At 41.1% G+C, this 11,078-nt stretch overlaps 1 protein-coding gene across 3 annotated transcripts in view; it reads left to right on the forward strand.

Annotated features, from left to right (window-relative positions):
* The window catches only part of RD3 (RD3 regulator of GUCY2D), a 29,762-nt gene extending 18,759 nt beyond the window's left edge, over positions 1-11,003 (forward strand). For 2 of the 3 annotated variants that reach the window (XR_016464028.1, XR_016464026.1), the window contains one exon: positions 154-2,702. The gene's annotated coding sequence lies outside the window, so the exon portion shown is untranslated. Of the gene's footprint in view, positions 1-153; positions 2,703-10,354 lie in introns of those variants that run through there. The other variant, XR_016464027.1, reaches the window with a different exon arrangement.
* Positions 11,004-11,078: the final 75 nt, after the last annotated feature.

The following is an 11,078-nucleotide window of genomic DNA, read 5'->3' on the forward strand; positions in this document are numbered from 1 at the left end:
AGGAGAATCTGGAGTAACTAACTTTCCTGCACCAATGTGCAAAGCCAATGCAATCACCTGAAGATCATTTGCAATATTATCACAGCATGCTGTGATCATACTGTATCCTTCATTAACAACCTCCAGCTAGCAGATACCATTCTTGTTTTGCAGTCAGCAGAGGGAGACAAATCTGACCTTTGGTCAAAGCCATATACATATGAGGGCCAGGCTGTGATGGCACCTGTGACAGCTGTCAAGCTTCAGTTTACCTGCCACCTCTAATTCCACAATAAAATGTAATCCAGACTTTCAAATAGTACCACTTTCTCCCTGTACCTCTTCTGCAAGTTACACTGGGCTCACAGAACCATCTCATGCTGAAAGGATATTCAGGTACCAATCTGGCCATCTAGTACTCTGAAAGGTACAAAACAAGCACTATGCTTGCCTGCAGCCAGCTACTTGGAGACTGACTGCAACTTTTTGCACAGCGTATGCACCAACAGATACTGACACAGAGCTGGAGAGGTGCTTGGGATATTCAGTTGTTGCACTGTGCTTTTAACACTTGTTTTTCTTATGAACTGTAGACTGAACGAAATCATTCTTTGGTCACTGCATGCAGCAGCAAGTAACTACTCATTTTTGCCTTATCCTAATTTCATGTTTTGAGTGACTGAATTAGAATTTCAGATTAAATCAGGAGTGTGCAACTCCTGCTTGTCCCCCTACCTACTGAGCTATGGTCCACATACCTGAGCAGACACAGTGGGCAAACTGGATTGCTTTTGGATTAAGCTAACCTAAATGATCTGTTGCAGCTGACTCTCAGGTTTGCATACCATGAAACAGGACTAAGAAAACCTCCTAGCACTTGTATAGTGTGAACATTAAACCCTTACTGACAGCTGTACTGCTCTACAGCTCTGCTTCTCCTGGACTGCACTGCCTACTAGTGTATAAAAGCATTTCTACACAACTTAGATGAGACTGTTCTGTTCTTACCCACTCTAGAGACTAGAGTCCAGTGATTTAATTCCTAAAGAAAAATGAGAAGTGAAATAGCAGCACAATGCCAGTAACAAATAACTCAGTAAACTGAACAAGAATAATTCAAAATCCTCATTCTTTCCAAATTGAACAAAGACTTGGTGTCAGCCTAGAGCATCACTGTTGCCCCATCAGTGGTAGTGTTATGCTGTCCAAAGGACATTGTTACACCCAGGAAAAAGCAATCAGAGACTTTTATTGCACATGCTAACACATAATGGCAACACTACTAGAGCAGCTCAGGTGCATGGCTCGGCTTCAAGGGGCTGAAACACTTTTCAGAGTCACTACTCATGTAAGAAAGAAAATGCAGCTCTGCTCTTACAGCCTAGTATGGCCCACAGGCTGTGGTGGCCTGCAAAGATGTGCAGGAGGAGGCTCTTCAGCTCTATCAGCATATAGCTCAGACAGCTGTCACACCTTGGGGAACTGGAGTATGCTTCACAGGAAATACCTGTCTACTGAGATTGCACTGTTTATGTATTTCATCATGGAACCGCAGAGAATTAAAGCAAAGCTAAGAAATATAAAACAAATTCTTGTAATTGTTGTCGTTAATTAAACAAGCAATCTGTCCACATCTAGCCAAACACAAGAGCCGTTCTAGTTCTCTACTGCACGCTGTGCATGCAAAGGAGGAAGGCAAGAATGGTAGAAACCAAGGCTAAACAAAAAAACATCCTCTCTACAAGGTGCAAATGCAGCCACTTGCTTTCTGCTTGCTACCTCTTCAAATAGATCCCACGATGTAAGGTGATAAATAGCTAGGATTAAACAACTGCAGAAGTCTGAAGTTCTCTGAAGCAAAGTGGTTTACAGATACAACCTTGACTTTAAACCTTCCTCGCTGTGCTTCCAAGCACGTCTTACAATGATCAGTATTACCACAAAATGAGAAAAACAACAAAATGAATGTTTTGTGAGTCAAGCCACTCCTATCAATTCTAGATACTGGAACCCTTTAATATTAGTATACAGCCCCAGATGGCTCAGGGCTCCCTGCACTAAGCATTCACATGAAAAGCATGCAAGAGTTAAACAAGAGGAAGCTTTTTTTTTTTCCCCAACACAAAGTCTCATTGAAGTGTACACTGCATTGCTCAGAGATCAAACAGATGAGTGTTTCCAAAAGGGAGCTCCAGGAATAAACTGAAGTAAGTGGTTAAGATACAGACTACAGCAGAAGGCTTAAACCATTCCTTCCTAGAAGCTGTGGAAAGAAACATACTAGGGGACAAGCAATATCTCTGTCTTGTTGCTCGCGCTCCTTCCCCAGAACACTTCTACAGGCTGCGCCCAAAACTGGGGATGGTTGGGCCCTGCCTGGAAGACCATTCCAGTATTCCTATGTAAACTTCACCACTCAGACAGAGGAGGATAAGCTACACAGTGCATGCTAGTTTGGCAAAAAATCATTCTGGGAAGCACAGGACTGTATGAGTCAGCATCTTTTTTTGTTGTGCCCTCCAACAGAGAAATGGCTCTGAAGCTTCAGTGAGATCCACCCACCTGTGCCAGGCACAGACATAGCAGTCTGGGAGCTTGCCTCTTGCTGGTACTGCTGTCCTCTGCACAAGGGGCCTCTTGTTCCCTCTATGTGATCAAGCAAGCTGTGTTTCAAGCCAGCTCACATTAGGAAGACACAGTACTGACCCCAAGAGGTGGGCTGCAGGGCCAAGTCTCCCACGACTGGTGTGTGTTTTCTGTGCAGTTGTGTAAAGACACTCTCAAACTGAATCTCTGCAGGAAGAGATCTTAATAAACATGACAGGCAAAGAGAAAAGCTACAAGAAGAACAGTGAAATATGTGGTGTTTCATGAACATCTGTGTACAACATACTTCATAAAATTCCTGGAGTCCTGACTGGATAAGCAGATTACAGCTTGTCAGCTGTTATGGTCACAATTGCACGTTGCTTCTACCAAATGTATCTAACCTCCCCCATTGGATGATATGGCAGGAGTGTGGGGAAAGAGAAATGCATTTTCTAAATCCCAGTATCCACTCTCAGACTGTAATTATTGTTATTCCCATTTAGTGATTATAATGCTATATTCTCAGAGACTTCTGATGAGTCAGGGTCCATGTATGGTACCTCTTCCAGCCTTATTATCAGCAGTATCAGATTGCCTAAAGACCACGTGTAGTTTAGTCTGAAGACAGGTTAAATAAGAGATGTAGAACAAAACAGTGCCAGAGAAATACCCCTCTTTCCTTTTGGTGTTATTCTGACACTGGAAGCATAAAATTATTTAGCAGGTGGAAGAGTACAGTGTTGTATCTGAAGAACTCGGCAGTTCCTGTAAGGATGGTGCAAGAGCACCCAGTCCTTCCAGGTCCCTCTTGGATCTCAGCAACTCATTCCCATTGCGTATAGCTACTCAGAAGTTCCAACCTTTCTTCTGCCAGAACAGACTGTGGTCTGTTCAAAGCCCAGCCAGGAGGAGGAAAGGGAGAAAGACTGGATTACATTCATAGGACAGCAGTAACAAACATGCACCATAAGCAACACATCTTTGCAGGCTAATTAGAGGGTTTCAGAATTATTGTGAAGCCAAAGTCCAAAAGGAGAAAAACAAAGAAAACCCTGTATGAGGCAGTGCAGATGGACAGCAATGCCACCTGCTGGCACGTTCTAAGCAGCGAGTAACAGGAAAAGTGCAGGAACTTTCTAACCCTGCCTTTCCCAACAAATACCTCTTTCTCACTCTTATGCTACCTTTCTTTCAAATTTCACTGTCATGCAGAGAACAGCACTTGAACAAAACGCAAACCACATACAACTATGTTAACACCTGAATGGAAAATAGCACCAGCAGTTGGCATGCTGGTACCAGTTGTCTTCTTAATGCTCTCTACCTCTGCCACCAATGTACATTTATCAGGATGGATATTAGCAGTTTGTCACATTGCTTACAAAGTCTCAAAGCATGCTTCCTTAGAGCCACCAACACTGCATCCTGCTCTCCCTGCAGAAAACACTAGGTGCTTCCTATTCCTCATGAATCACACTTTAAGGCCAAAAATGAGCAGGCAGAAAAAGATTACTGCTCTCAAGAGCCAAATAAATCATGGTCTCTGCACTGGACAATAATTTTGGTGAGTTGTTTTGTCCAGAGATGATGGAAGACTGGGCTGCGTGTCTGCTGATAATCCTAAACAGCAGCTCTTAGAAGGGCTCACCCCCTACAGCTTCAAATGTAATCAAGTAACTGGCCTTGGGGATGTCCTGGTGTGCCCAGAACCTCAAAGCCCTCAGAAGAACCCACTGCCACAAAAAACCAGCCATTTCACAGAGTGCACGAAAGAGAGCTGGACTCGAGAGCTGAAAGCCCTGCAGGACTGACACGTACAGCAAGCTGTTTCAGAGCTCCACCCAGTGGCCACCAGGTGGCTCAGCCAGCCCTCGACTGACCCTAGGTCAAGTTACTTCAGCCTCTCTGACTTTTGGCTTTTGCCTGCGTGTACACCTCTGTCCTAGCTGCACAGGGAGACGTTCTGAGATGTCTGGGAAGCCCATATAATCCTGCAGCACAAAACATTCAAGTACATCAAAATGACACAACTTGCTTAAGTTGAACCATACTCAGCACTGAAGAGATCAAAACTGCATGCCATTCCCAGCACAGCAGGTGATATATCCTAGTTTAACACAGCAAGCGCTTCCAAGCCTAACTGGTATTTCTGACTGATCTGTCATTTTAATCTCAGTACTTCTTTGCACAAAGGAGTCAAGTTCAGGCAAATCATAAAAGCGAGTGACAAAGGACTGCACTGCTTATGAGAACTGGCTGAATCACTTAATTACTTGTATCAAGTAATTATTTTTTCATGTTTGGATTCCCTGAGAAACTTAAGAAACTGCTCTATCCCCTCTCAAAACCTTTTGAGTCTACTACCAACTGTACTTATTGTGGAGGGATCTTTAGAAATGTCAGGTTCCTTTCCTGTTTGCTCACATTGGCTCACTAGATCTAGAAGTTCCATATGAGCACCCCTTCACTGAACAGATAAAAGCCTCACAGTATTATATACTTGCGCACACACATGCTAGTAGTATTGGTGAGGTGGAAAGGGCTTGAAGAGCAAGGGGAAGAAGACCCAAGGGACAAAGTCTTACCAATTCTGCTGCTAGAGGCACAATTGGTGAGAATACTTGAAAAAACAGGATTCCGACAAGGAGGAAGGGCATGGCAGCAGCAGTTCAGAGAATGCATCTTCTACCAGTCTGCCCCAACAGTGATTTCTATTTCAGAATTTCAGACAAAGGATGTGATAGGGAGCACTCACACACACACATGCAAAATGTATGCTTCATATCTGAAAGACTCCTATTATTTAACCTTTTAGCTAGAATCTCCACTTGTCCAGCCAGATAAGCCCCAGAATCCCCTCCCTTGTCACTTTACCTCTGCCTGCACTTCATGACTTCTGACACCAGCAGCCTCCCTCCATCCCTATCTCATGCATTTCCATTATTCCAGACTTCATTTTTCCCTACAATAAGCACTTTTTGGAGACCTGGTAGCAAGGCTATCAGGCTGACATCCCATGCTGCTACAGAGTGTCCACGCAAATTTCTAGATCTGCATCTGTTACCTTACTATCATAACCTTCACATGCAGTTTTGTCTCTGGTTATGCTGGCACAACAGAAATTTGAAATTGGAATGACAAAGATGTTGTATACTTTATCAGTGTGTTTGGAATTAACCTCCCCAAGAGAAGTCAGAAGATAAAAGTTGCTTATCTGGGCATGACACGTGGCATCTCTAGATAGAAATATAGATAGTAGTAGTATGAATCATGAAGTACAATCCCCATGAAGCAAAGGAGCTGAATTCTTTTGTTTTTCCTACCGTTTCAGAACACTGCTTCGAAAAATACTTCCACAAGGTTAAAAGTCAAGAAAACTCCATTTTTTACCCCTGTTTTTTCATGTTTTATGTTCAGAAGAATAAAACAACCCAACTTTTCTGAATTGAGGATTCAATGTCTAACGAGTTAAATCTCTGCAAGAACTGCAAAATGTTCCACAACAACAACAAAGCTACAGGAAAAAAAAACAGGATTCCAGCATCTCCAGGAGATTTCACATCAAATTTAAAAATTGCACCTTGAACAATAATATAAAGCCTTCAGATTTCCTTAAAACACCATGCTAGACACAGACTCAAAAAGTTTTCTACTTGTTTGCTCTGCAATGAACCCCTCATGCTCTGATCACCTGATATCCTTGTCAAAGGCAACCACACTGAGGCCTTTTGTAGGCACACCTCTCAGTGGCTCCTGAAGAGCGTCTGGCACGTAAGTGATTCACAAGGAATTCCAACATCAGAGTTCTGTACACAGGGGCCTGCTGCCAGGGCACTAGGAAGAAGTGAGCAGGCTTTGAGCCATCTGCTAAGGCCAACACACACACACACACACACAATGCTGGGCACGTGTACAAACACACACTATGCTGGGCAGCAGCTGCAGACCAACAACACACCTGGACACCTCTGACACTGTCACTGCCTGCCTCAGAACCATTCCTATGGCTCTTTCTCTCAGATGTATGCTACGTGCTGGCAGCTCTTCAGACAGAGGAAGATTTGACAAACAGCTCACAGGGTCAGAAAGGCAGGCCAGATCTTCAGGCTTCTTAGCTCTAGGAACTGCAACTTGAGATATGGGAGTAAATCAGTTACAGTGAGTGCGTGCTGCCTGTGAGCAGCTGATCCAGATAAAGAGAACCACAGACTTTCCCTCTTCAGTTTTGGAATAAAAATTATCCAGCTACCATTATTGCTCCAAAATATTTAGTGTTGATACTTCTAGTGACAAAGAGTAATAAAACCGTCCAGAGAAAGACCACACCTCACACTCTGAAATAAAATAATATATTAATGAATGAACTGTCAAAAAAGCATTTATGTAAAAGGATGTTCTATTTACAAAGGTCAACCTGCTCTTTAGGACAAGTAAAACCACTACTGGAAAAAATATACACATAGAAATGCCTCATCTTTCAACAGACAGTTACAAATAATCCGCTTTGTTTAAGCTACTGGAAACTTTAAGACATTTGAAATTAAAAGCGTGTTCTGCATGCAGTTAGGACAGAATTGGACCTCAGTGTGTCAATTCATGTCATTGCCAATGACACACTCTTAGGATCTTCTAAAACACCACAGCCTGGCTGTTACCATAGCATCTCAAAAGAAGGACATAGATCTTCATTAACAAGTTATCGTTTGATCTTCATTTTGCCATTAAAAAAGGATATCCTGATTGTCTCAGCAGGAGTCTGGTCTTGTCAAACTCGGCATCCTTTTCCCTGAGTTTTCTTTAGCTTTTTTGCTAGGCATGATCATCACTGGCTTGGTGTACTTACAAGTCCTTGGTCACACTCTTCCCATTATAAGGCAGAGTTCAGAAATTCAAGCAGCTCTGCACGGTTCCGGTCTCTCTGGGGAGCAGAAAAGCAGAGGCAATAGTTCAACAGACCTGTGCTTGGTGGACCAAGGCTGTACAACTCTGTTTTCTGTGGGGCCTTGGCACGCAGGCACACTGCACAACAAACGTTATGGTGTTTGGTGACAAGTACCCTGGCTATGCAATGGTGAGGCTGCTGGGAGGGCCCCAGGCAACTGGGCATAACTGGCTACCAGACAGCTGAGAGTGCCTGGGAGAAGTGCAAGCAATGAGTAGTCAGAAGAGACGCTAAAGGAGACAAGCTGTCTCTGCTGTTATTTCATGGTGTATTTTCTAAGTGGCTCCCTGTGGAGGCTGCACTGGGTTGTCAGCGTGTAGCTCACACAGCCTTTTCAGGAGGGAATTCACAAGCAGAACAGATGCAGTTTTCTGGTGTCTGAAGCAACACCAGCTGTACGCACAGGAAATCTTGTGCTCTGGGAAATATTGTTTTTTCTATGCATAAGCAGCAGCTTGTAGCAAAACTGAAAGGGAACCATGGATTTAGGTACACTCTTTACCTAAGAGACAGCCCAAATAGTCAAAACAGTTGCTTTTCATCTTTCTTTTTTTTTTTTTTCCATCTTTAAAAACACAACTTATGAAACAATCACCGAATATTAAAATATTGTGAATAAAAGAGATTGTTCAGTTCAGCATGTTCATAACTGGAATCGCCAATCAAAAAAGCAAACATCAAATATTAGACATCAAATGTTGCAGCAAGGAAGTTACTGGGATAAGGACAGCAAAGAACCTTAGTGCCACATCAAGAAGATAATGTATTTTTGATGAAATTGAATTTGGAATGCTTAGGCTTATTTTGGTAACTATAGAACAAACTGCCATGGCTAAGTGAGAATCCACCAATCTGGATACTTCAGCAAAATGCCACTTTTTAACAAATATAGAAACCCTCTGCAGATTTCTATCAGGTGTAGACACTACTGAAAAGAGAGAACATACTTGAGTGCTGAGTGTCAACATCCATAGCAATACAACAAAATGCTCTCTATCTATTCTTGATATCCAGCTCCTTCAGTATCTCAGCGAAAAACATTTGACTACTTTGGCAGAACGCACCAACATGTGATCCTATTATCTTTTTTCCTTCTTCTCAGTATAACGGATAGTCTCATGCTTGTTAGAAAGCAGAGTAAGGCATCACTTACCACAACTGACCACAGGTGACCGGAAAAAGCTGAGGACAATTAAAAAGAGTGCAAGCTCAACAAACAGGAAAAGCCACAAACCAGCTCAACCTTATGGGCCGAAATTCTGAGAACCTGCATCAGCATCCTTTGGTTTATCTATTCATGCCTGAATATTCCAAGACTGCCCATTTAACAAAGCCTGCCCAAAGAATGAATTTACATTTATCAGATGGCATTCATAGCCACATTAAAATCTTCATTCAATTTATAACCCATAAGATCTACTCCTCTACTAAATACCACTGTGAAGAAAATAAAAAAAGAGATGATATTTTCCATTAAGGACACACACACTATTTTAACTCTTACCTCTTTATCTTTCTTAGTCTTCTTTATTTTCATCTTAATTTTCTTTCCAGTTATCATGCTATAGTTCTCATTCTTCTTTTTGTTTTTGAAGAACTAAAATAAGACCAAACATGAGGAAAAAAAACCTGTAATTTTGCTTCATATTACAAATACTTAGAATCTTAAAGAAAATTATAGATTATAATCTCTTATACTTCCTAGATGTCTCAAAATAAAGGTAAGTTTCTATTTGGTTAGGAAAAATGGTGCAGTTATAAACATTTTTATGACATTACATTGTTTAAATGAAAAATACAGTGGGAATTTCGACTCATACAAGCATACCTTAGAAAGCTGGACAGGTCCTGTTTTTTCTTTCTTTTTCTTCTTTTCTTTCTTTTTCTTCACTTTGTTCTCTTTTTTTCTCTTCTGCAAGTATAAGACATATTCTGTAGCACCTACAGATTTGCAAAGGCAAAAAAAGAAAACCTACAAGCAGCCTGTCCGTGCCCTGGCTAGCCAACAAGCCACTGCTGTTTGTCTTTACCACTGCTGGTCCTATAAGAAATACACAGAAAGTAATTCAGCAAAATTAGCAACCCTTTGGATCTCTGGAAATGGAAATGATATGATCCCAGACTCCCTCTTTTAACATACACCTCACACATACAACCACTGAACAGCAGGTAGGACCTGAAAAAAGGAAAATTACAACACTGAGAATCTATGACCAACTATAAATGGTTTCTTCTGACAGAAATTCTATAAAGTTATGAAGGTTCCTACTTATTTTCCTCAGTGACTATGCTAAATTCTAGTTGGATGAGCAATTACTGACAAAAAGAACCATAAATTATTTCTCATTTGATATACACACTGCTGTGTGTCAACTTAAGAGTTCACTTAACTTTAACCCTAACAGCATGCTTCAGATTTACATAGCCACAGACAAAAGCATTAAACATCCCATGACACTTACGACTACTGAAGTACAGAGAGCTATTTTCTGTTTGCTAACTACTTATTTCTGTTAGAAAATGTTTACCTTTTTGTTGTGTTTTTCTTTTTTCCTTCTCTTTGATTTAGTTTTAGGAGAATCTGAAAAAAAAAAAAGAAACAATTTAGTATTCTGAAAAAGGCATTTGGTTTTAGAGATGAGGCACGTAGGAGTGTAAAACATAGGAAGAGAACACTTGAATTCAACTGAATGTATCAGTACTGGTTCAAATTAACCGTATGAAAAACAACATATTAGATTACTGCCATTTACTTACAGGGAAATTGGAAATCTCATTTATGCACTGATTACTTATACCAACATATGGCATTAATAGTGACAATATTTCTCTCTCTTTCCACAGATATGCTTAACAGACTGCAAGTATGTGATAGCCAGAGATCCAGACTCACAAAAAAAGCAACAAAAACATATTACCAAAGCTGACAAATCACTTGAAAACTCCATCACTGCTAAAGGCAAAAGTAAACCTTTTTCCTACTTAACTGGCCCCCCTTTCAACTTGTTCTTTTTTTTCCTTTTGTAAAGTAGAAACTATGAGCTGATCACACATTTTTAAAGATTACAACTGATATGCAAGGAATTTGATTTTGAAGCACAAGCTATGCCAACAGGAAGGTCAACCTAGAAAGACAGTTAAACAATCCACCTGTCTTTCAACCAACTGCCTTCAAGCTGTCAGCTCTGCAGTTCCTTTACAATTCCAAATAAAAGATAACATTATAGGAATATACCAGAACATAGCCAGGCTCAAAACTTAAAAATATCTAAGGTAAGGCTGCTCAAGCAATCTTTTTCTGTCCTCCTAACAACAAATGCAGCTCAAGCACATCAGAAGAAACAATAAAAATGATAATTCACTCTCACAGAAATATCAGAAGGACTTGGCAAGGGATGAAAAGAATAAAGGATTCTACAGGTACTTAGCCAAAAAAGGAAGACTAATGAACTCAATAATTTTTTGTCCTCAGTTTTCACTGGCAACCACTTTTCCCAAAGCTTCACCTTACCTCTGCTACTTGAAGATGACGACCTTGATGACGAACGCGATGAGGAAGAAGAAGTGG

The sequence above is a fragment of the Phasianus colchicus genome, chromosome 2, assembly GCF_987193195.1.
Source record: "Phasianus colchicus chromosome 2, bPhaCol1.hap1.1, whole genome shotgun sequence".
Taxonomy (NCBI): Eukaryota; Metazoa; Chordata; class Aves; order Galliformes; family Phasianidae; genus Phasianus; species Phasianus colchicus.